The sequence below is a fragment of the Phlebotomus papatasi genome, chromosome 1 (assembly GCF_024763615.1).
Source record: "Phlebotomus papatasi isolate M1 chromosome 1, Ppap_2.1, whole genome shotgun sequence".
NCBI classification, from domain to species: domain Eukaryota; kingdom Metazoa; phylum Arthropoda; class Insecta; order Diptera; family Psychodidae; genus Phlebotomus; species Phlebotomus papatasi.
In genome coordinates, this window is record NC_077222.1 from 24,744,300 (window position 1) to 24,771,514 (window position 27,215).

General features: G+C 32.6%; 1 protein-coding gene across 24 annotated transcripts in view; it reads right to left on the reverse strand.

Moving 5' to 3' along the window:
* LOC129798300 (polypyrimidine tract-binding protein 2) overlaps positions 1-27,215 on the reverse strand; it is a 712,220-nt gene that overhangs the window by 468,807 nt on the left and 216,198 nt on the right. For 3 of the 24 annotated variants that reach the window (XM_055841389.1, XM_055841384.1, XM_055841375.1), the window contains exons 1-2: positions 26,105-26,540; positions 19,185-19,436 (exon numbers count right to left, since the gene is read on the reverse strand). The exons of 7 other annotated variants lie outside the window; for them this stretch is intronic. The gene's annotated coding sequence lies outside the window, so the exon portion shown is untranslated. Of the gene's footprint in view, positions 1-19,184; positions 25,518-26,039; positions 26,587-27,215 lie in introns of those variants that run through there. 14 more of the 24 variants (XM_055841385.1, XM_055841378.1, XM_055841369.1 and 11 more) reach the window with 10 other exon arrangements.

Consider the following 27,215-nt stretch of genomic DNA (forward strand, 5'->3'; position numbering starts at 1 on the left):
TCACCGCCGGATAAAAATGGTTTCTTAAATATTATTTCACAAGCTTTTTCCAAGCTTGTTCCATGCAAAATATGTTGAATTACACTGCTGGAGTCTGTAATACCAAAAATTAATTTGCGAAAAGCGGCAAGCAATTCTCAAAAACTCATTTTGGTTTCAGGGCAACAATCAGATTTTTAGTGTTGATCCTTTAAGCGCTTTACATATTTACAAATTTTATGAAAAATTTTAAACTTCTACGGGTTTGACAACTAAATTAATTAACCTGTATTTGAGATTGTCGGAGGTTTGCTCTACTTGGCTGAGTGCTCAATTTTTGCGTGAATCGTAATTCTGAAAATTCGAAACATCTCACTTCAAAATTATTTTAAACAAAAATAATAATCGAACGCTCATGCAATTTTCTATAAAACGGAAGAGAGGTAGGATAAAGTGGTACAAGTTGGACAATGGTACAAGTTGAACAATGGTACAAGTTGGACAGGGCTTTTTTCTTGATAAATTTAGTACCTCATTTTTATTTGTATATTTCTAATGCTTTAGTTTTATAATTTGGTTCCTTGTGCTTAAAAAAATTTAGTACTGTATTTATCAAGAAAAAATCCCTGTCCAACTTGTAACACTATGTCCAACTTATATCACTTTATTCTAATGCATTTTTTCGTTTCTTTAATTTTTTTCTCGCTGTCTAACACATTGTAGATGCAGGTTTAGTTCCAGCACCTAATGTTTATCATTAGACCATAAGTGCCCTTGTGGTCTCTGAACCATCTTTAAGTTTTTGAATTAAAGAAGAGCTCACAAAAAGAAGAGATGTAGTCACCTATAGTTACCGGAGTCCAAAGTCACCTGTATCTACGGTACATAAAGTCGTAGTGCCTCTACGTAGGTATTGGTAGGTATTTGGTGTTGGTTTTACGAACTTTACTGGTTCTACAGAATTGTTAATCATTTAAAGGCCTTTCACTTTTCCATTGGGAAGAATTCAATCGGTTCAGTAGAATCGGAGCTACTGCCACCCAAGTAGCAATAAACGGCAAAAATTGTTTTGCCTAATTTACAGGCGTAACATCAAAAAGATGAATAGTTTGCATTGTATTCTCATTGCCCCACTTTCCGCTATACTATTTTTGTACGATACAATGTATTTAGAGCGGAATGAAGGAATTATTAACCTCCGCAAGAAGCCACCATAAGTTTATTTCTAGTGATTTTTCCTCTCTCAGCAGAATACATAGCCATTTAATTAAGTGAATGAATTTCATGTCTATTTTTATAAACGCTTTTTTGCCATCTCTCCGTTTCTTTGATATTTTATTAATTTCAAGAGAAGTGCAATTTTTCAGATTGTCACTTTCATAAGATAGTCTCAGCAAAAAGCCACGAAACAGTGAGAGTGGAAGTTAAATAAAATATATTCAAACTGATGGTGGACATAGTAAATAAGTATAGGAGAGTTTCTTTTTCATATGGGAAAAGTGTTGAAAATTCTTGAATTTTTCATTTTATACCATCATTCATTTTACCCGGTTTTCATCGTCACTCAGTATTTCAATAAAAATATCTACTTGAGAGGAGAAAAAAATTAAAAGAAATAAAAAATGAGAGTGGAGGAGTATAAATTTTCAACAAGTCTTTTGGTAGAGAGAGCAAAAATCTCAGAAATAGAGCTAATAATCTTTCTCGGAGTCAACAATACATAAACAATTTATATCGTGAGATTATAATTTTCATTCACATCAACATTTTTAAATATTCATTTCAATTTCAACTCAATTTACTTCTTTACCTTTTGCCAGGTAAATGACATGAAAAGCCTCTCTTCCTTCCATTCTTGGAAAATTTACCGAAGAGAGAGAGACTTTTTCCTCTGGGTAATACCTTGTTTAAAGTGCGTCTCAAAACGGCGTCAGAGTCTTAAGTAATGTGAATAAGATGTGCAAGAGAGTAAATAAAATGCTGGCAATTCTACTGATGACACTTTTAGCGAGAAAGCAAAAAAAAGCACTGAGAAAGATTACAAAGGTGTGTGTGCGTACGAAAATATTGACATAAATTTATGCCATGTTGATGATGATGTTAATAGAAATGCGAAATAGACGTTTACGATGGGATAAATACTACAGGCTATTCAATTTGAATGTTCATTCTCTTTTTGTTCTTCTCGTTGAAAATTTGGGAATTTTATTGAAATACTCAAGTGATTGTCATCGATGTGGTCATCTTGGCTCAAAAACTGTCTTTGAGTAATTTGCATGATATTGTAAGTGACTAAAGGAATGAATTTTGCTTTAAATGTTAGTTAAAATCTTTGTATTTCGAAAACCGAAATTTTCATTTCAATAAATTTTTGAAAATCGGGCAATCGGTGAAGTCACATAGCTTTCGTTCTAATATAAATGTTTTTAATGTTCGAATTTCTTAAAGGAGAAACGGATAAAGAAAGTTTCCTAGGATGAACTTGTATAAAATCCACGTAGTTTCGATTTTCTACTGTGATATGGCTACAAAAAAAAATAGGCCACGCCCCTTTATATGTTTTGATTGAATATAAAAATGACGCTATTGTCATTGAATGTTTTTTTGGTTGCAACTTTTTAATCAGCATTTGGCTAGTAATGCCCCTGCTACTCACTATAAATCCGGACGATTTCATAAAATCAACATTCTCATCTCTTTCTTACAAAAACATTTTGCATATTGCTATAGCACTCTCATTTGCTAGAGCAGTGAGCGTCAATTCCGAAAGGCGTGGCCTTTTTCCTCTTTGTGCAGTTCTTTAACAAAACTTTTCTTTTTCGAAAAATACCCAATAGGTGAATAGTCACTCTTAATCAGTAAAAAAATTGAGGGGCGTGGCCTATTTTTAAGTACACATCTTTGATCAGTAATTTCCCAGTTTGGTCAGTAAAACGCCCTAAATTGTTACTAAATATTCTTGTCTGGTTCAATTTGGTTTGTATTATTCGTTGTCAATGTATATCCTGTAACAGAACAATCATTGTTTCCCTGCAAAAATAATTAAAGGGGTGTGGTCTACTCAAAAGCAAAGTTCTTTATTTGTAATTCAGCTGCTTGGTTAGTAAAAAATTGAAAATTGTTAATAAATTATTCAATTTTAGTTCACATTTGGTTTATATTATTCCCCTTCAAAGTATTTTCTGTAACTGAATAATTTTCTATCAATTAAAAATTTAAAGGGCCATGGCCTATTTCAGAGAAGCCATTTTGATGAATATAATATTTTGGCAAGTATAAATTTCAAAATTGTTAGTAAAATATTCAATCCTTGTCTAATTTTTGTTTTAATTTTTTTCTCTTCGCAGTATTTCATATAAATGAATAATAATTATCATTAAAAAATTAAAAGGGCGTGGCCTCTTTTTTGTAAACATTTTTGTTGGGTAATTTAGCAATAAATTAGTAAAATAGTCAATTCGATTTAAGTATTTCCTCTAAGGAATATTTTCTGCAACCCAAATGTCATTGTTTAGCAGTAAAAATATTAAAGGGGCGTGGTCTATTTTTAAGCAAACATTTCTGATAGGTATTTAATTTAGGTATTTAATAATTTAGCAATTTTGCCAGGAAAACTCCAGAATTTCTAGTTAAATATTCTTTTTTTTGTTCAAGTCGGTGTAAGTAATTCTTTTTCAGAGCGTTTCCTGTAACTGAAATGCCATTACTTATCAGCAAAAAAAATATTAAAAGGGCGTGGCTTATTTTGAATAAAAGATTTGATCAATAAAAATTCTATATTAATTCATTGACAATTGTCTAGTTCTTTCTTGATTTTTCTTATGTCAGCCTCTACTAAATTTCCCATTTGTCAACCTAAAGATCACAGTCATGGCAAGCCAGACTAACCTTAGCACAAATTCAGCTAATATTTTGCGAGTGATCCAAAACCTGGTTCACCTTGAACATCTTCTGATTTTGAGATGCACACAAAAGCAGACGAAAAGGCGAAAAGGCAGGATCTCGAGGACTTTGTCTTCTTAATATTTGAACTCCACCTTTTCAAACTTATTATCTCTAAATCTCACAATAAATTTAAAACAAAAGAGAACCCTAAAGACCCCAAAACATGAAATCACAAGAACAATCAGAACCTTTTGAACCAGAATTCTCACTCTACCGATGTGTCTCAAGATGTTGTTAGATGGGCAAAAAAAAGTGCCATCTTCACCCACATTTTGTAGTCACCAGCATTTTTGACACAGCAATGAACATTGAGAAAATTGAATGGGTGGAACAAGAAGATTGGGGAGAAGACGGCAAAAAGTGAGGCAGAGGAAGTATGGGAGTTGTGTAAAAATTGAAAGCAATTGTCTTAATTTAGTGTCATTTGAGGCCCATTAAAATCAATTGAGCGAATGGTTTTACAATCATCATTCTCAACTGTGACTAACAAACTCGAGAATCTCCCATCATTTTCCCGCTTTTCTTCATCCTAATGGAGACATATACACAATCACTTCTTTGGGGCAGTGGCGGATTGAGGTTTAATGACGCAAGAAACCACCTGTTCTTGCTGAACTCAGACAAATTTGCAGATGTTTAGTTTTAGAACATTTAAGGCAATAGAAACGCCAGTTTTATTGGCCGAATCATTCATTCTCTTTCACTGAATTAATCTCTGAGACAGAATTTTTAAACCTAATTTAATTATGTTTAAGATTAAGGAGGTCTAATATATTCATACACTGAGAAAAAAAAGAGGGTGCGATTGACTTTTTTTCCTCGTAATTTTAACACTTTTTAGGTATAAAAATATATCAACATTTTTTAATGTTAATTTTACACCTCTTTAAGGGTAAAATTAACATGAAAAAAGGGTTACTTTAACCCCTAATATACCTAAAAACGGTAATATTTACACTGATTTTGGATCAATACTGCAGGGTAAAATTAACATTTCCGGAATGTTATTTTAACTTTTTCGGATTTCTCTCAGTGTACTTAGAATTGTCAAGGTTAGTCCTGACTCTCATCACCATAAATTGTTAATACCTTTTTAAATAAGATTTATAAGCTTATTAAATGTAAATTAGTAAGTTTTCTCCAACACTAAGGTTAAGGCCAGTTAATGATAAACTCCACTTTCAAATGGTGATTAATCATTAAATTTTTCAAAAGAAATTGTAAAGAATCTCAACAGAAATTCAAAGAAATTTCATGATTAAATAGCACTTAATCTTGAATACTTTATTTACGAAATAGTGTGGACCAAGCACTTTTCAACACCTAAACTAAAATAACAATTACAAGATATGAATGAATATAATTGCAAGACGACTATTATGCTCAGTTGTGATATTCTAACTAATTATTATATCCTCTATATAATTAAAATTCGCTTTAAAATGAATTGTGAATAGTATAGGAACATGGGAAACATGTATAAATGGGAATCGTCCATTACTTTTAAAGCTTAAGGGTTTTAAGAGTACCTTTAAAGCTTTTAAAGTTTTCAAAACTATACTTTTAATTCAAAGTATATACGTAGTTCTGGCAGCCTATTAATACATTAAAAGGTATTATATCCACACAAGGGTATCTTATTTCGGAGAATTTGAGCCAGTTTGATCAAGGAACCCACGGGGCACTCAAAGAGCCCATGAGGAACCCAAAAAATCCGGGGAACCTATGGGGAATCTGGCGAATTACAGGAACCCACGAACAGGGAACTTAGGAACTTCAGGGAGGACTTAAGGAGCCCATACTTTTCATTAGAGAACACAAGGGGAACCTCGAAATGCTATACATTTTTTTCATAAATTCATGGGGAGCTTATGCATTTCTCAGGGAATCCGGAAATCCATAAAATTTTCAGGAAACTTACAGAGAACCAATATATTTTTTCAGGGAATCCTGGGTATTCCTACATTTTTCAGGGAATTCACGAGGAACCTGGGGATCCTATACATTTTTCTGGGAAATCTTAAAGAACCCGAGAAACCCATATAGTTTTTCAGGTAAACCGAGAAACCCATATATTTTTTCAGGGAATCCAGTGAACCCTTACATTTTTCCAGAGAACCTTGGGCATCCATACATTTTTTCCAGGGAGCTCGGGGAACTCATATACAATTTTTGGGAACCCAAAGGGAACTAGAGGAACTCACGGATATGAAATTTAGGAAACTCACGGAGGACTTGACGAAACCCATACATTTTATCAGAGACCCACGGGGAACCTAGAAATTTCATACGTTATTCAGGGAACTCTCAGGGAACTTGGGAATCCATACATTTTTTTTATGGAACTCTCTGGGAACTCGGAAAATCCATACATTTGTCAGGGAATGCACGAGGAATTCGGGCAACTTATACAATTTTCAGGGGACTTATAGGGAACTCAAACTTTTTTCAGGGAACTCATGGGCAACCCATATATTTCTTTTCAGGGAACCCTGGGAATCCGTACATTTAGGGAACCCAGGGCATCCATATGTGTCTTTAAGAAACTCGGGGAACTCATATATTATTTCTGGGAACCCACGGGAAACCCGTATATTTCTTGGAGAACCAGAAACTCGAGCCAGTCTAATTACGTATTAATTACCCCTTATCTCCATGTTAATTATTCCCACTGTAGGTATAATTTCAAAAGCTTTTCTTTACTAAAACTCATTTAATTCCGACAAGAAATTAAAAGTTTACAGGTGAAAAGTACCTACTCCACGCTATTTCAAGTAATATTTCGTAGTATATTAAATGAAGAATGATAAATAATTCAATATCGAACCCTACACACTTTACCATACCGGCTTCATATCCAAGGCTTAACTGCATGGCTTAACTGCATGGCTTAACTGTTATAATTTCTTACCGGTCAAAACTTTTTGGAAAAAGAAAAAAAAGAAAAATCTTTACAATAAATGAAAAATATAGTTTTTATTTAGGATTTGAAGACCATGAAGAACTGAGCTTAATTATTAGTCAGAAAACCGTTTACGAGTGTCGTATTGGAGCTTTAATTCCTTTAATCCCGATTCCAAAAGTGTCTCCTTTTTAAGGATCATACAAAGCCACTGATTTCTAGGAATCTATGGCCTAATTGTTAATTTCGGAATATGTTTTTCTTATTTTATTTATTCTTTTTAAACGTTAATTTTTGTACTTTGTGAAAGAAAAACGCCCCGTAAGATCAACAAAGATTAATATATTTTATTATTTCAAATTTTTAATAAAACGTTTCAATATCTTATAAACGAAACATGATTTGGGTAACCACTGTAATATAATTTTAAATTAGTACTTCCGGATTCCACAGGTACAAAAATAGACTACGCCTCTAGTAAGATTTGCTCAAGAACCAAAAAATAATAAAAATGTTTGTATGTTCCACAGTAATATTTTCAAAGTTTTTCATTTTTTTTGCATAATTGAAATCTGCCATATGTTTAAAGTGAAAGCAGTATACCTGGGGCAATCCTCTACTAGATGCATTCCCAGGGTAAAATGAGGTAATTTGGAATCATTTACAATTTGGGACTGTTTCAGATGAGTAAAGAAAAAACAAAGACCGCAAAATAGAAGAAAAAGACGATTAAGATGAAAAGAAACAGATTTATTTCTTTTGAATTTCCAAAAAAGTGAGAAAATCTCAAATGTCCCAAATTATACGTGGTTCCAAATGACCTAATTTTACCCTAATTAAAAGAAAAAAAATGAGTAATAAGCTGCTTTTTCTAACTCGTAACCGGTCTATAACTGAAACGGTTTGAGATATTAAAGTTTGAAATCGCTGACATCTCATTAAAAAAACCATATCTTCAGACATTTATCTATATTTCCCTCATTATTCGACCCCGCTACGCAAACTTTGTTTGTTTTGAGCAGGGCGGAGCATTCTCATACAGTTTCCGTACAAAAGTATGGTATATTTTTCTTAAGTGATTTTTTAGTTTTAGTAGAAAACCAAATGCAATCATTTTAAAACTTTTACGAAATGAAAGAGCATCTAATGTTATGTTATTGGCTCAAAATTTATAATGATTGCACGAGGGTAACAGTTCCTAAAACCTATATGAAAAAGACGTAAAATTCCCAATTTTTTGAATCTTTCTGACAAATTTTCTATTTGTAACACCAGTAACATTTTAAATTCAATAAAAATATAGTCTCTGTACATGTGCCTACCATTTTGTGTTATATAATATTTATTTTTTTGGGAACTAAGACTTAAAAATTATAAAGAATTTTAAAAAATATATACCATTTCTGAATTAAAATGCTCCATCCGTTAGTTAATCATCCTAGGTTTTGAGTCGTTTCATTTCGAAATTTTACCTCAACGATTTCATTGAATTTCGGATATGTTTCGTATTTGGTACAACGAAGAGTTCTATATCTTTGGTTCGAACATTCCGAACGTGGAACATCTTGCAACTTACTTCTTCAATTACATCGTGTTTGCCACATACCGTTTTTAAATCAAGTTTTTATTTGTTTTTTAGGGTGATCGATTGTGAAGCCGGCGGCAGCCGCAAATGAAATATAATTTCGAAAATTAAAAGGAAACATATACTCTGCTTTTTTTATAATTCTAGACAATGCAAAAAATATTCTATAATTCTATTAAACTGGTGAAAAATGAATTATCTTTATCTTATCCAGATAAAACTCTTCAATGCCTTTAACAACTCTGCTCCAAACATAATGCAAAAGATATTTCGAAATTGTTTCAAAAAACCAGGGCAAATTTTGATCAGACCTCCGTCCTTTTTTCTCGTGTGAAAAATAAACAATCCTCAGAGATGAGTATCTGGAAATTTCCACATTTCAACTCTTCGGCAAAGAAACACGGATGTTTTAAAGCAAAAGATGAAAGGAAAAAAAAGAGCCATCCACTTGATTGTTTAGCCAAATGATTAAATTTTCTGAAAGTCTAAAAATTACTTCGCATAAATTATGACACAATCGATAATTTTGTAAACTTTTTTTTCTGGTCTACCACTGACTGTCATTGTGTTGAGGAATTTTGTTTGCGAGATAGTCTTGACCAAAAAAAATATTCGCAGAGCCATGAAACTTGACATTTATATGGATTCTCTATTGCAACAATTCCCATAGCAATTAATCAAAAAATGAAGTGAGAAGACCTCCTCCTCTTGAAATTATTTGAATTGTCCAACACTTGAGGAAAAACACTTAAGATCAGAGTTGAGGAAATTATTTTGAGTTTAAATCGTTCTAGACATCTTTTGTTGAATCTCAGAGTGGATCTTTTGGAGAGACTTAAGACACATACAGAGAGGGACAATTTGGCCTTCCTCAGCCGGTCACCGATGTATGTCTTAATCTTTTTTTTCTTATGTTACATCCTAAGCTTGACCACCACATCTTCAGGTAGATCAGCGGCTATTTGAGCCACCTTGAACGCATGTTTTGCTCGTGAGTTTTGATTCCGAAGCGCGGACATAACGTCATGGCCGTGGAACCGGTTTAGTGGCCGCCACAAAAAGAAGACAATTAGACCCCCCTTCACCTTTCAACAATCAAACCAACACTCGGCCAGGTATGAGCTCTTCTTCATCTCCCCTGACTCAAGTCTACACAAATGTGTTGGGAATTTCATTCGGCTTTTTTTTCAACGTCTGGGAATTTAAATGCGCCCCAGTGCAATCATACAGGTAGCACAGGTATAAAAATGCATAACATGGCATGATCTCTACCACATCAGTTTCACTTTTTTCTCACTCAACACATCTTCAAACCCATCCACAAACACCAACATATCCCGCAGTTGTGGTTAGGCATGAGGGCAGAATTATGCCATGGTCACGAGGAAGACTCGAAACTGCACTACAATCCCAATGAATTTTCTCAACAATCACTTTTTCTTTCGACATTATGCGTCTGCCTCCCCCTCCCGCACCAGAGAAAAGCCTCTTTTGTCTTGTGCCAGAGGAATGCACTAAGTAATAGCATTAATTTTCGATTGAGAAACCCAACATTTTGACAAAATGCTACAAATAATTGCAGGTTGCCAGCCAATTGGAGAAATACACGAATTCCTACAATTGCGAATTGGGGCCAAATTAATCGTGAAATTCTATACTAAATTCCAATGCAAATTGCAGATAAATTAATTTTCATACAGCATAGACTCGTCAGGTGCGGAAAGGGAACAGGGACTTAAAGCTAAATACATTGCAAAAATGAAGTGAGGAAACTTTTATAAATTCCATCCTGAAAAATTTTAGGCCACGCCCATTTTACTTTAATTTTAGCCAACAGAAGTTTGTATAACAGTTTCTGAATATATGATAAATTGAAGATGTTATAAGATTTCCATAACATGATCTGCTTATTATTTTAATTTGAAAAGGGATCAAGACATCCGTCTACAAAGCTGAGGCCACGCCTTTCATGGTAATTTTTCTTTGTTGGTTATTTAACGAGTCACTGAGAAGGAGTGTGAGAAGGAGTATGTCAGAAGCTCTGGAGAAAAGGCAGTTTTGATCTTGGATTAAAAACTCCAGAAATTGAGTAGCCGCATTAAGACGGAGTTTCACCTCCCAAAACACCATTAGTTGCTGTAGTTTGTTGCAGAAGGAATACTCAGAAAACCTTATCAAAGCAAAGAGACATCCTTCTAATCCTTAAAAATGTTATCAGTCTAATCTAAGAATTTCACAGAAGATTATCATAAATTGTTTAATCTTTTAAGGACAAAAATGGGATGCCAGAACAAAATGATTATTGATTTACTTCAGCGAAACATAGTTTTAGAAGGCGGTAGGATTTTCTATGGGATACAGGTGTTCCAGTCATCCCTAAAGACTCTTAACCTATCTCGGTATCCTTTAAATTTAATAGAATATTTTCTATATTTTTTTTAAAAACAAGTTTTTAGAACAATACGGCCCTTAGAAAATACCTATATTAGTTTGTTTTTCTAGCTCTGGAGGTTTTAGAAAATTCTCTATTTGAAAATTTCAAAACTCAATAAGGGAAACTCCTGCCTATATCAAATAAGCCACACCTACAAAGAACATTTGTTCATCAATATACGTTACAGTTAGTGAATAAACTATCTTTTTGACCTTGGACACTCGTAAGATGAAGAAAATTAAAAAAAGGAGAAATTTTAGGTTAAGGGCCCAAATGTTATAAGGCTCGTCCTCAAGAATATTTAACCTGCAATATTTGAAAGTAAAAGAATATGCAAAGGAAAATTTATGCAGAGGAACTGTAGGCGACGATTCTAAGCCGTTTGTGTATAACAGTTTGTGAAAAACCCTTACTACTGTTAGATCCGTCAGAGAATTCATGAGTTTGGTATTTATAAACGAAAAGTAATGGAAAAGTGAAAGAAGTTGATATGAAAATTATGCAACTTTCATTTAGTAAAAGGGGCTTGGCCTATTTTTTGCATGAAAAACCGCATGATATATTATTTTTTATTATTTCCCTTGTCTCCTAAAGAATTTTTTCCTAAAGATTACATTGTAGGATCAGTTAGTACAGCGATTTTCAGACTTAGACCAAAGGTCTTGGAATTCTAAATAACAAGCATTTTTATTAATTCTTCAGGGATATTTTGTATCTTTTACTTTCATAATATCCAATATTAAGTCAAGTTTTTTCAAAATATTTTGACATTGTAAGAATTTTGAGACGTAAGGCCATATAGCTAATACTTAAATCCAAAGCTCATATAATAATTCATGAAATTTTAAAATCAAATTACATTTTTCTAATATATTCTATACTTCTATTAATCGTAATTTATGATTTTTTATATAACGCCGTAAATTTTATTATTAATATTTTGATTATTTTTTAAATTTTGAATAACCAATGAAAGACCAAAATTCAAAATAATAATAATAAAAGTTGCAAATGCAAAAACTCATATTTTTGTATTTTGTTTACGTTGTATTTTCTTTAAAATCTCTAAATATTTACTCAAAAACTTTACAAATTTAAAACAAAAATCTTTGATGTGACATTGCCTATTTGAATTTAAAAAGTATTTCCTGATTTGCCTTTTCTATTTTTTTATGATATTACAAAAAGAAATTGAATAAAAAACATAATAATCTGGATTTTTATAAATATTTTAAAATTTTTTCCCGGTTTTATATACACGCGTCATTATTATTACTTAGAAGTAAATTGATGAAAAATTATTTTTCTGTTTTTTTTTTAATTTTTGTTTATCGACTTTTCCTTCTGTTGGTTGGTTTCAACAAAATTTTTGTTTTTGGGTTGTAAACTCTTAATTTAAAAGTATTTTACAAGCAAATGATGTATTTTGCCAAAGGGATGTCAATTTGGAATTTATCATATCTTTGACAAACACTTCTAGACCGTTTTGTCGAAGGTTTGTTAATGACAAACATGTTTGTTAATATTGATCTTCTTTTGACAAGAAATCCAGTTGGTGCACTGATTTACAAATATTTCGTTATTTTCCATATGAAGTGATATCCTTTCGTCAAACTGTCAACAACACTCAGAAAAGAGCTCTGTGGAAACGGCTCTTAAATTAGCTCTTGAAACAAGAACGGGCATTTATTTCTTGGGTTAAAGACTATTTTACTTGAAACAAAGCGTGTATTTGAGAATTATGCTTTGGTTCAAGAACTCACAGTCTTTGAATTTACAAAAATGCCAAAAATAAACTCTGAGCGTACTTTAAGTACTGAGCGCGTCTTGAATCAAAGCATAATGAGCTTTGATACTAGTATCAAATTTTCTCTGCTGTGTCGCAACAAAATTGACGTAGACTCACAATTAAAAAATACAATTTAATTTCAGTTTTTTTTTAACATACACTTTATAATACATAATTTGTGACATTCCATAATTTTCTTCTAAATTCTGAGAGAAATTTATCAATTTTTGTGTGATTGAAGACTCACATTTGGGAAGATATTTTACCGTCCGACCATCGCCGAGTGAGACGTCCGACATGTTTACAATTTTTTTATACAGGAACCACCTCAGAAATATTTTTTAAATATTTCACTATTATAAGTTTTCAAACTAAAAAATCACTGTTGCACAACACTCCAGATACTCGAGTGAGCTTATGAGCCAGAATGTTTTATTTTTCAGAAAAATTTGTTTCTATTTTCTTTTGAGCGTATTTCACCTAATTTTCACATAATCCTTATCGGCACTGCATTTTTTTGAACCACAAGACACTTTACTAATTGTAGGGGCATCTCCCCACAATTTTCACTATAATTTCATTGAAAAAACTCGCGAAAACAATCACAACTTTGCGAATTAATTGCACTGTGAATTATTTTGTTTGCCATTTGACAGCATTGGGAAGCCACTGAAAATTTTCTAGAGAGACGATACTCTCTCTCTCTCCTTTAAGACATGGCAGCTCTTAGTTAATCTGTTTTAGAAAACAGCTCTTGATTCAAAGCACGACATGTTTAGGTTGATTCGGCTCTTAAAATATTCTTACAGACAAGAGCTGTATTTTTGCAAGTCCCATACAAAGTTAGAACTGCCTTTTTCTGAGTGAATAAGATCGTTTTGTCTGAACAAGGAAAACTGTCTGGTTTAACTTAGCTTGAAGGTAGTTCGTCAAGCTTTAGCAAATAATGAGTGAAAAAAATCATATGTGTAAAACTAGCGGATCCTCTCCCAAATTGTTTTCGCCTTATGCTCTAGACACAATTACGCCTTAAGCCGGGAGATGGCTTAATGTAATTATAATCGAAATATTTATTTGACTCTATTTCCAGAAGTTTCACACTACATAAGCCCTTTCTCAGATTAAACCGAGAGACGGATTAAACGGTCTTTAGGCTATAGGTTTAGCCTCAGGGGCCTATCAAGCCTAATAAAAAGTGAAGCTGTTTTTCACTTTTCCTTGTAAAAATTTTGCAGATATTGTACCGCGACTTAAAGAAATTTGCGTGTAGTTCTTGTATTATTTCGGCGAACATTATGAAATACGTATTTTTAGATAGCTTTTAATGCACAATTTCGAAATATATCAGATTGATAAGTCAATTCTCTTTAGGAAAAAACTTGCCAATAGTCCTCAGTGCCTCTGCGCAAAAACGTATGAAAGATTGAAATGTCGAGGGGCCCCTGTTTATACTAGTTCTTGAAGGTCTCAAAATCTTAAACAGCGAAAAATTTTATTATTTTTTGAGGACCTAATTGGTCATTTATATTTAATAATCAAATTCTAAATTAAGTTTTTTCTGAAAATCGTGAGTTAAGCCATATGGCTAAGCCTTAGGTCTGAAGACCGTATTAGTCTGAAAGTGATGTATATGTAGTATGATCATTACGGTGGCAGCCAAAATCCCGAAAGCCAAAATCCCGAAAGCCAAAATCCCGAACGCCAAAATCCCGAAAAGGCCAAAATCCCGAAAAGGCCAAAACCCCGAAAGCCAATATCCCGAAAGCTAAAATCCCGAATTTTAAAAATCCTGAAATTGATGAAATTATATGGAGGAATATATTTAGAATAATTTTCTAAGACACAGAAAATTACCCTTTGCCTCCAGCAAGCGCGGGTACAATCGTGGGTGTAGCTGTGACACTTTTAAGAATTCGGGATTTTGGCTTTCGGGATTTTGGCTTTCGGGATTTTGGCGTTCGGGATTTTGACCGGGACCCGATCATTATTCCGATAACAATTACGTTAGACCGTTTTTTTGGTTTAATTCGTAAGTATTCTAGGACATTAATAATAATAATGTACAATGTATTAACAATAAATATTCTAGGGCATTAGATGGTTTTAAATAAGTTATGCCCCTGTAATTTTAAATAACAAATATTAGCATTTCGTCTTTAAAGCCTTAACAATTTTCAGCACCCTTTAAATCAATAACATTTCCCAGATTAGGAAAACCCATTCAGCAATAATTCACACTGCCAAGTGCTGTGAAACATAATAATTTTGGCACTTATTCGACATTTCGCACACCCTTTCCCCCCTCTTGGTCAAAAGGTCATAAATCATATTGCACGAAATGTAATTTTGCCCACAAAAATTGCACCATAAAATGCTTAAGAAGAGATTTTGACAGTGAAATTGACTCTGCCAAAGTAATGTTTGAATTACTCTGGTTGAAAATTTCACAGAAAAGCAAGTTTATGCTGTTGTGTGAGCTTTTAGAAATAAACATGAGAAGTAAGCACATATTTCAATACAAGATTATACTGCACTGAATAGGAGAGATTTTCCACAAAAGTTTCTCTCAAAACTTGCCTTACAAGATGGGGTTTTCGGAGCAATATGGGAGATGGGGTGGAAAAAAGTAAGTTGCTGTTGGATTAGTTCATGGGGGAGAGCTTTTATCTAAATAGCATAAACAAAAGTTATTTTTGGTCAGGGAGAAAGTAAACTTGAGACAGTGCTTGGTTGTAAATTTCATATTCATGATATTGTAGCACAAATCATGAGTTTTGAAAAGTTTTGTGGTTTGAGCATAAATGATGCTCAAGGTTTTAATGATGCTCGTAAGTACATTCAACAATTGGCTTTGGGAGGCAATTTGTCTGTGCTTAAAATGTAGTTGTTGCCTTCGCCGAAAAAAATTATGTGCTAAATTTTGAATCCATTAAATCACCTTTCATCGTCAACCAAAATTGCCCCTATGGGCCTAGATAATGCATAGAGAACAGGTGGGAGGTTTTTTTTTGGACGGGAGCAACGGTGCTTAGAACAATTGTCAGGAACGTGCCAGAGCAAAAGCTCTCCTGCTCCCATTCAATGTGATTGTGATGTCCTATGTGATCATGAATGTCCTATTGTTACTGAATGGGAAAACTCTGGCATATATAGGTAGGGGATGGGGTCGGAGGGAGGAAAAATGAACAGATTGGTACGTTGGAATGCAGCCATTTTCACACTTCCACCTGTCAACTTTTCAGTTCTAGCAGCAGAAAGGAACACAGGGACGAAGGAACTTTTTGTCACTTTCGTTCTTTGACACTCCAATTGTTTCCCCAATACAATTGCCTCAACCGGGTACAATGCTAGTTTTCCGCACATAAGCGACAAAAGTGTCAAAGTGCCTTCATCAGCACACGTTAAATACAATTTTCCACTCAAACACCCGCTCTCAGCTCAGCTACAAACCCATTCACGGTAATTGACAAAACATTCTGTTGAATATTCCACATATCTCTCATTCCGATACCTTAATTACCGCACAAAGAGATTGGTCACATTGACTTAGTTGTAACAATGTGACACTATCAAAGATAAGGCGATTTCCTTTCAACGTGTCGGTCCACAAAAGTTTCGCCAAGAAAAGAACAACAAGGTGGATTTGTTTGGCCACTTTTTTTCTGAAAGCTCTGTTTTCTAATCAATCTACCGACAGGAAAGGCGCCTTGTTAAAAAAAAGTCACCCTTAGTTACTTTAGGCCGATGTAGAAGTTACATGATGGGTTGGGGGTTCTTTGAAAAGTTCGAAGCGATTCCCTTTAACGCCTTTAACAAATCGAAAGCCCAGTGAATTTGTACTCGGTTTTGTACAATTTTACAAAGGTTTTGTTAGAAAGATTCATTTGAAAATTTGTTGATTTAACAAAATGTAAACAAGCCCTTACTAACAAATTTGTAAATCCCAGGCGGATTCACTCTACAAAAACTTAAAAAAGATTTGTTAGGTTTCCAAAATTGTATATTAAAAATTTGATAATTGAGGGGTAACAAACTTGTTTGTCAAAATTGATCTGTTTTTTTGCAAAACTGAAAATATATGCACGGGTTTGTTTATATTTTAGCATTTTTTTTGTAAATTTTAGATTAATTAAATATAGAGAATACCTATAAAAAAAAAGAAAATGAAACAAAAATTCTAAAATATGAAACCAAGGCAGCATACAGCAAAATTTCCAAAAATTTGCCAAAACCGTAAAAGCTTGCCACCCGTTACACCGCAAACGATATTTGATTTTTCCAAAAGCAACAAGGTCTTTAGTGCTAAAAGTTTAGATTGAAAAATATTCCAAAAAAATTCGGCTCCACTACTAAGAACTTGAAAAAGTGATTATATTTTGTTCATTCAGGATTTGTCTTAAATCTTTATTTTAAACTTCAAATTTTGCATTTTAACTTGATCTTGGTATTGTAGCAAGCAAGCTTATTTTAATAGTCTTACAAGGATTTCAAATTTAATTTTGAAGTTCCAATCATAAATGTTAATTTAAGAGGTTAAACTCCAAACCTTGATTCAAAAGCAACAACTTCAATTTTACAGATCAGCCTGAAAAACTTAATTTTGAAGGTCTAACCATAAACCTGAATTTGAAAGTTCGAATTCAAAATTTGACTTAATCCAACTAGAGTGCTTAATATTGATGGTTCGTTTTGAATCCTTGATTTTAAGAGATCTTAATTGGAAAGTTTCATTTTTAAAATCAACTGGATGCTTTGATTTCCAAAGCCAAACGAAAAATCTTGATTTTGAAGGTCTAATTTTAAATACTTATTTCACAAGATTGATCTTCAAATGATCTTGAATGATTTGTCTCATTTTAAAGGCTATACTAAAAAGTTTCATTTTGTAAGCACAAGAAGAAAGCTGTTTTGAAGGACCAACAGGAAACTTTTAATTTAAAGATCCAACTTTAAACTTTGGCTTTGAAGGCTAATCTAAAAAGTTTAACTTTGATCTTAAAGATCTAACATTAAAGCTTTATTTTGAAGATTCTAATGGAGAACTGAGTTTTGAAGGTCTAACTGCAGACTTTGATCTACAAGACCCAACTGCGAATGTTAATCCAGAACATCCAAGCTCAAAATTTGATCTGGAATATCTAGCCTTAAGGCTTGATTTTGCAGATCACAAAGAAAAGCTGAATTTTGAAGGTCCAACTTCTATATCTTTCATTTAGAAGATCCAACTTCTAACTTTGATCTTGAATTTCTAACATCAAACTTTGGTCTTGGAGATCTAACTTCAAGATTTGATCTTCAAGATCTAACATAAAGGCTTGATTATTATTCTTATTGGAGGGCTGAGTTTTGAAGATCCAACTTCAAACTTTGATCTCGAATATTTAACCTCAAACTTTGATCTTGAAAATTTAACTTCAAGATTTTATTTTGAAGATCTTAATGGAGAGCTCAGTTTTGAAGGTCCATCTCCAGTTTTTCATCTAAATGATACAACTGCGAACACTGATCTTGAAGATCTAACTTCAAACTTTGATCCTTTGATCTTGAAGATCCAACTTCAAAGTTTGATTTTGAAGATCCTAATGAATAGCTAAATTATGAAGATCCAATTTCAAATTTTATTCTGGAAGACCCAACTACGAACTTTGATATTGAAGATCTAACTTCAAACTTTGATCTAGAAGGCTCAACTGCAAACTTTGTCCTACTGGAAGATCCAACCTCAAAAATTTGATCTAGGTGATCTAGTTCAAAGTTTTATTTTGAAGATCCTAGTGGAAAGGTGCAACTTCAAATTTTGATCTAGAAGACCCAACTTCACAGCTTGATTTTAAGGTCCAACTAGAAACTTTAATTTGAAAGTCCAATTAGAAGGCTCAATTTTAAAGGCCAAATTGGAAACACTTTTTAAAATATCCAAGTAGAACGACTAATATTGCCAATCCAATTGCATATCTTGATTTTCGAACCTTGAGGTTTTCTTCAAAGCATCGAAACGGATGTAAAGAGATAAAAGGAAAAGTGATAAATTTTTCACTTTTAAATCATTGGACGGATATCAAAGAAGACATTAGTTCCGCGAAAATCTAGAAGTCGCACGAAGTTTACGAACAACCGAGCCTATACGGCGTGTCGTTAGCACTGGGAGGAACAAACCATAATATAAATGGATATGTTAGATAAAAAAAAGTTCTATGAAACTTTTTATCCTCACTCACATTGACCCACCCCGTCTGACATTTGAAAGACTGAGGAATATTTTCACCAGGAGATCGATAAGCTCTTGAGACTGTCTAATTGCGAATAAACACGAATTTCGAATAGGCTGGGAATTAGTCGGTCAGAACCTCACTAAAATATAAGCATGTGCTCATAGTTATTGGCGATGTTGTGAGTGTTTGGCAGAGGAAGAGAAAGAATAGAGTTATTGTAGGTTTGCTGGCAGAATTGAAGAAATGTTTGATGAAAGAAGTTGAAGCATTTTCGGAATATTTCGTTGGGGTTGAGAGAAGGATAAATTTATTTTGTCATATTATAAATCTTATCTCACCCTGTTTATAGAATTTGGCACATAAATGTGCTGATTGCCACCAGAAGAAGAAAATACCTTTTCACTAATGTTCAATTCACTGTACGTGATTTGTTCTCGTTCTGCTGGATGATGACGATGATAGAATTTCTTTATTTTTTTTTTGGCGGGAAAAGTGCAGCACTGGCACAGACACTGTGTTTAGAATGATGATATTCTGGCACTTTTAGAACACCAAAAGTAACCACAAACTAATGTCGTCTTCCAATCGCTCTGTTGAGATGATATAAAAACTGCTGATTTATCACAATAATTTTACACAAGCACCTTATGGTTATAATTAACGACGATGCCAGTTACGATGCGTACAACACTTCTTCTCCTACAATAATATCCATTTAAATATAGTGCACACACACGTCTCGTGGAGAATTTCTCATGGTGCGAACAGATTTGAATCAGTGGGTGATGAAAGTAAATAATCCACTAGCTTGGGATTATTTACTTCTCACTCGTCCGACATTTGTATTTTCCCCAGTTCAAGCTCAATGGACGTGACTTGAAAATGCGACACAATGCGTGGAAAATTAATTTGATCTCATGTGATCTTTGTCTTAAATTTATGACATCTTTTTCGAACGTTCCACCATTGGGCCAGGGACGAAAAAAACTTGCCGAAACTACTTTGGTGTTATTTTTTTTCAGGGGAAAATTGCTCAAACTTGGCAATTCATTTGGGCATCACCCGAGCGATCAAACTTAAAGGGGTTAATGACTATTCGATTGTAGCATTTCGAATTCGAATCGAATTGTATTAGTTTCGGATTGGGAATAAAGTAAAACCGAACCTAAAATAATGTTGGCAAGCTTTAAATTATTACTGTGTAAAAAAAATCCCCATGAATATAATCCAATTCGAAATTTAATTAATTCTAAAAACAGAACATTTTAGGAATTAATAAAAAAAAAAGAAAAAGAAATGTGAAAACTTCCGATTTTGTAAACCCAATAATCCGATCTCTTAACTTAAAATTCGAACTTTATAGATTCTTAAACAAAATTATGATTTTCGAAATTCGAAATTTTTAAACTTGCGTTACAAAATACTACCGAAAAATAAACAAAACTGTTCTGTTTATTTTTATCATATTTTTTTAATAGCATTTTGCTAATTGAAAATGAATTGGAAACGAGAAATGCACGATTTCGATCAACTTTATAAATCATAGTTTTTCGAAATTAAACTTCAAAATGTTTATTTTCTTAAAATTGTACATAGTACATTGAATATAATTTCATAAATCGAAAAGATCAACTTCTTAATCTTACAAAAGCAAAAATTAATAAAAAATTGTCATTTCGAATATAATTATTTCTAAAATGAAGTTTTAGTATTTCGAAAATCTATTTAAAATAAGATTCTGAATTACAGAAGGATCAATGAAAGGGATGTAACTTGTACGAACACAAAATCTCACTTTAGAGTGCAATCCTTTAAAAGTTTCTTTCTTAATTCCAAAGTACATTGAATAGAGAATAGAGTTTCGATATTCGAAAACTTATATTCTTCTATTCTTTCATCTAAATCCTCTGCAATAAATTTTCTATTTTGTTTGCTACAAATTATTAAAAAAAAAAAATATTTTCGAAATAGGGACTTAACATTTTTCAAATACAGAATACTTAGAAAATTAAGAATGTATTTTCGAGATTCAATAAAATCTGTTTAACTCTACTTCAATCAAATCTTTCGCAATGAAGCCGTATAATCTTGCCAAAATTAAATTTAAAAAAAAATACTAAAGTTTTACTTTTCGAACTTGATCTTGAGCAAAATTTTAAAATCATATTTTTTCATTAGGAATTAAAGTATTTTCGAGATTCAATAAAAGCTGTTTAATTCCACTTCAATCAAATCTTTCGCAATGAAGCCGAAAAATCTTGCCATAATTAAATTTTAAAAAAAATACTAAAGTTTTACTTTTCGAACTTGATCTTGAGCAATATTTTAGAATCATATTTTTTCTTAAATTAAAGGAATTAAAGAATACAGCTTTGAAATTCAAAATTTGCTATTTTGATTGTTAAAAAATATTTTAAAAATTACAGTCCTATTCGAATTTTCGAATTTGACCTAAAAAATTTTTTTAAATTAAAAATACTTAGTAAATAATAGATAGATTAAAATAATCTGTCTAGATGAATCGGAATTCAAAAAAATACACTGTTTAATTCCATTTAATTCAAATATTTCGAAATGAAACGGACGATCTTACGAAAATTACATTTAAAAAATAAAGTCGTATTTTTTCGAACTTTGATCTTAAGGAAAATTTCTAAAATATGTTCATTATTTAGAAAATAAAAAAAGTAATTGCGAATTTGAAAAAGTCTAACTATTTAAAAGATTTTTTTCATTTTTTTGCAATGGGCTTGCCGCATGTAATGCCGGCTTCAAACTGGAGGTTTAGCCCAGTTCCCGAAGGTCTTAAATATCTAAATAACAAGCAATTTTATTGATTTTTCAAAATCTAATGGATCTTTTGCCCTTAATATTTAATCCTAAACAACAATTCCCTAAAAAATATGCCTGATAAGGAATTAGAAGAGTTAAGCCAGACGGTAAAGCCTTAGGTCTGAAAATCTTAGTTTTTCGAACTCGATCTTCGAAAGGTTTTCATTTTGGTTTAACACAGAAAACTTTCAAGCATTATAACGGGTGTAAGAAATACAATTTTGTTTTTTTTTAATTTATTTTTCATTTAGAATCTATCGCTCAAAAACATAAATCCTTCTTTCGAAATTGATCATGAAAGCTATTTTAAAATAACAGATAAGCAATATTATTTCGGAAATCGGAAAATTCAATTTTCACTCTTTCATTCTATTTTAATAAAATCTTTTGAGACGAATTTATATTTCAAAAAAAAATTATTATTGACAAAATAATGAAGCACACGTTTGTGGTAAAAGTTATTCACCCCTAGTTAGAGTCTCTTATGGATTGCTTTCTCACCGTTTTTCTCATTTTTCTGATAAATTCAATTCTCACTCTTCTTCGTGATCTTTTTTTTCCAAGAAATTACCAAATTTCTTCAATTAGCAGACTCTGAATTGAATGAACTTTCGGAATTTGAAAAATTAATTTGTTGAGTTGTTAGAAATTCGCCATAAGCCACAAGATGAGATTAACAATATCGTATTGCCATTCACTGCGTATATACAAGGTTCTGAGATCTCCGTGATTTTCATTGAAATTCCATGATATTTTCCGTCATTCCACACCAAGTTTCACTCTTCATTTAATAAATTATATTCATGTTAGAAGTGCCTTTTTTGTGACTTTGTCTCTTGACATCCCTCCATTTCTCATTTAATTTTCACTGCATACCACATGCACAACTGCAAGTGCATTGAATTAGACACTGAATGGTAAAGAGAGAAGTAACAAGAATAAATTAATTTTATTAAAGTTATTATGACGATCGTTCATGAGAAGCCAAGTGGCTGACATTCTTTGCCCTCCTCTACAATAATATAATGTTTGTCTCTTTGCTTTGATACCAAATGGTTACGGACTTTTCTGTTCAAAAAACGCCTCAAATTATTTATGAATGATTCTGTTTAACTTTAAACAAGATCGACAATGACACTATTATTGTGACTCTTCAACTAAAACCAAATGGATAAATTTATTATTCCATCTCTTACATTTTCCGTAACATATAATTTTCCTTCCACGAAGGAAAACGCACAAAATATATAGCCATCCAATTCATGTCACTCATAAACCGAGACACAATTTCCTCTTTTATAGCCAAAAATTTCTAAATTTATAGAGTTCTCCCAGGAAATATTTTATCTTTAATCCTAGTGTTCATCCCATTGAGAAATCTTCATACCACAAAAGTGTCAAAGAAACTAAATTGTTTCACATTCTAACGATTTTTTTTTCTTTTAATTTCTTGAAAGAACACGAGGAGACGCGGAGATTATTTAAATAGAATTAATTAACTTGCCATGAAGAAAATGAACGTGCTGAAAAATTTTATTTCTATTGAGCCGATAATATGGAAATCACAAACCATAAATGTATTTTTGTTTCTTGCTAATTTTCAATGTAAATATCATCGCATTTGCCATGGCGGCAGTGTTTGGATGAAACGTGGAAATATTTATAACAAAAAAGACATTAAAGACTAACAAAATTTCCATTGAACCATTTGTAGTGAATTAACTCTTAGGTCATATTAATTATAAACTCGGAAATATCAATTTAAAACACCGAGACAAATTCTGACATTTATATAAATACTGTTGACATTTCATTGAAATTCTCACGTTAAAAATTTGACAGGAAATCTATCTGTCAATTTGACTGTTCAAGTGTCTTTTTGACAGTTTTGAAAAATATGCAGTATTTCTTCACAAATTTTGTCACAGGAGGTTTTGAAATTACTTTATAATAATACTATTCCAGAGGTGTCATTTAGATGTAATGTCAAAGTGACAGTACTTAGTGCTCAACACCAAACAATCGTGTGGCAAATACCGAAAACTTGTTCGAAAACTAAAGCGTAATTTTTCCTAGTAGTCAAATTCAGACATGCTTTGCCTTTAGAGCCAAGTTTGAATTGGTTTAGAGACAACTAGACACTACTAGACATAAGAAGCAATTTTTTTTAAAAAAAATGCCTTTTAAAAAAATTCTCCTATTTTTGTAAGCATAAACGTCAGAATTTTTTTTTTTTTAAAAAGGCAGTTTTTGACGAAAATTAGTTTTAGTGTGTAGACACCATTGGAGACTCATTGTTGCGACAGTTTATGCTAAAAACATTATTCTATGTAAAATTATTGATTTATAAATCTTAAATGAACATGAGAAATCACAAAATTTCTGAAAGTTGTTATCATTTTGACAGTCTTGACAGGACTGTCATTTTGTTAGTTTCAGAAAGACTATCAAAGTGACAGCTTCCTTATCAAATATCTAACGTCAAATTACATGACAGAACTTCAGAATGCGTGAAAAGTATATGTGACACTTCTTTTGACATCTCTAAATTTCACAATAACCGTCGATTCGATATGAACTAGGATGTTTTAATTCGAAAACCCTTTTTTCGAGGTAAAAACCTTCAAGAGGCTTTCGCTACTGTTCATTTTTGAATATGTTTAGGTGCTCAAGATCTCCTCAAAGAAACTTCATTTTCCAAATATTTTCGAAAAACCTGTTACAGTATTTAACCAAAAACTTCGAACATTGACGTTTTTTGCTAGCAGTTACACTGCATGTTTCCTATAGATGACGGTATTCCTCGAAATAGAAACTTTTGCATATTTTTACAATCTGAACGAAACTTGTCAAAATCAGATTCGATATTAACGTTATAAGTTTCAAACCAAAATCTATTCGATATATTTAGAATTCATGTGTCTCCGAAAACGTTATTCGAAAATAGAAAACTATATTCCGTCTTTAACAATTCTGTAATATTGTCACTTTGACAGTTTCGCTGCTATTAATGGTATAACAAAATCAGTTTCGATATTAACGTTATAAGTTTCAAACCAAAATCTATTCGATATATTTAGAATTCATGTGTCTCATAAAACGTTATTCGAAAATAGAAAACTATTCCGTCTTTAAAAATTCTGTACAATTGTCACTTTGAAAGTTTCGCTGCTAACATCACAGATATTTAACAAAAATTATTTAAACTTTAAAGTGTCGTTACACACTTACAATATAAGGCATATATAGCATATTATAATGAATACGTTTTTTTTCTTAAAGTACAAACTTTTCGAAAGTAAGTAATTCTTCGAAATTGTCACTTTAACAGTGTTACGTCACACAATTTTCTGAAAATGATATTCTTAATTTTAAAATTATTTTATCTTTAACAATTCTGGAAATTCTCACTCTAACACTTTCACTGATAGCGTGACAGTTTTTAAATAAACCTTTTTCGAACTTTACTGTTGCATTTTCAGTAACACGTTGCTTATTTTCTTAAATTCATTTTTTCGCAAATACGGATTGTTCGAAGTTTTATAATTTTTCAAGGTTATCACTTTGACGTTTATGCTAAAACTGTCATAATTTCTAAATACACATTATTCAAATTGTAACGCTCAGAGGATAAATAGGTCTGTCACTCACAGTTAACTGTCTTCGCCAATTGGCATGATCATGTGGACTGATCGGCGCCGATTAGGCGATCATAGACTGATCAACGCGATCTGCCGATCTGCCGATCTGTCTCTCACGGTTAACTCGTTGGCCATACTTAATCACTCCCTGGTAACGCTTCATTTTAAATGTTACAACACTCAAATAGTTTAATCGTCGAAATAAAAGCTATTTGGTTTCTTAAGAATTGATGAAACTGTAATTTTGACAGTTTCCTTCAAAACGTCATGTGTCTTGTCAAACGATAATACCAGCCAAAGCAATTACTACTTCTTTAAAAATAAATTATTGTCAACACAATATTCAAATTTTCAAACTTCTGCAGAACTGTCAATTTGACAGTTCAAACAAAACCTCAAACGTCAAAGTCAACTGCCGAGTTTAAATTTTTCATTTCTGTATTCTTTTCAATAGTTTTCCCGCCTTAATATCTCGTCAAACTAAAAAAAAAGTTCCCAATAATACCGGAGGCCCACCCACGGTGACTAGAAAAGCCGGGAAGTGAAATGGTGAAAAGCATGTTTGGTGGAGAAGATTTGTCGTGTGGATAATTGTGACAAAGCGTAGCAAAAACTGGCATCGTTGTTGAATATCGCGCGATCATTTTCATTTTTGGAGAGTGAACATGCCCGGCAAACAAGAGCAAATATGCTTAAAGAAATTGCAAGAGATTTATTCACTTTTAATTGCACCTCCAATTTTGTGAAAATGATGCGGTTAATGCTGCACAAAATATCTTCACCACCTCGAATCACATTCAACAAGTCTCAATTTGTGAGACGTAAGGGAAACTTTTCTGTTGAGGTTTTGATGGGCAATTTTTATCCTTAATTGCCGTCGAATTCACCTGTTTTAACACACAAAATTTTTTCTATATCACTTTCGATAGTGTCTGAAAGATAGATTTTCACAGAAAGATTTTGTTGACAAGAGATTCTTTTGAGCACACTGTGAGAAGAATTTGGTAGATTCTTCTTAATTGAAACACCTTTTTATCACTTAAACGGCGCAATTGATTGCACTTGATGATGTAATCCAAGGTGTAGGTGTGTGATATCCTTTGACTTTGAGGATGCTGCAGAAAGAGATTTCGGTAGGAGATTAGAAGCGCGCGCGCAACTCTACAACGGATCGGGTATGGATGAACAAAAAGCAAAAGCCACCAAAACAACACTGACAGGCGGGCGGGCAGCAGAGTCTCGTGGAATCGACAAAAACGACCCTGGGCGACTGAAAATTTCAAACATATCACAGTATATGTGAATTGGTAATATACACGACATATGTATATATCACTTTTTAACACTATGCTATATAGTAATGTAAACTAGAGACTCATCCACGGACTAAAGAGCGAAAGAGAGGATGGAAGGCGACCAGAGTAGCGATTCACGGGAATTGACTCACTGACGGTTGGGGCCCCACAATTTTGCTTCTGGGTGCGCTCTCTTGCCTATAAAATACACATCAAAGTCATATTACAAACTCTATTCGTATTATAAATGCTAAGGCATACGAGAGAGGTCTTTTTTTTATTATTCTTTTTGAGAAAATGAGGGAGAAGAAAAACACAGACACATACATTTCCAAAACATACTCTAATACAACAAAATCAACCAATTTTCATGTCTCATCGCTTAACACATACAAAAATCAACTATTTCTTGTTAATTTTTCCCGACTCCGACTGATTGTCAATGAAACAGGAATTTATTATTCTGTGCAACATCAAAAAGTACCCCACACAGGCGCACATTGGAAGATCTTCAACCAATTACCGAGTAAATAACAAAACGGATATTTAAATTTTCAGATGCTCAATAGAAGACGCATGTCGCCAAGGAGGGCTGTTGCAT